The sequence below is a fragment of the Filicampus tigris genome, chromosome 12 (genome assembly GCF_054856515.1).
Source record: "Filicampus tigris isolate MCC_2025a chromosome 12, RoL_Ftig_1.0, whole genome shotgun sequence".
Taxonomy (NCBI): Eukaryota; Metazoa; Chordata; class Actinopteri; order Syngnathiformes; family Syngnathidae; genus Filicampus; species Filicampus tigris.
The window spans coordinates 16340265-16340570 of record NC_141228.1 but is presented as its reverse complement, the minus strand read 5'-3'; positions in this window follow the sequence as shown (position 1 = coordinate 16340570).

The window sequence follows — 306 nt, the reverse complement described above, 5'->3', positions numbered from 1 at the left end:
TTCGGAGGATATTTGAATGCGGCATTGGTTTCTATAGTAACTATACTACAAGTAGAATGCGTTCAGGGACCAAACAAAGAGCGCTTATTTATGGTAAAAGGATTTCTACCAATTTAAGAAATGTATCACGTTGATCACCAAATATAGTAGCTCACCAAAAGACAACACAACTCCAAATTTGATAGATAAATCAGTCAAAAGGTAGACTAAATGACTTTTACTGGCAGATTTGGAAGAGTAGGATTGGTAAGAGGAGAACTTACAAGTGAAATAAAATCAAATATGAGAACGAATTACTTTGTGGTT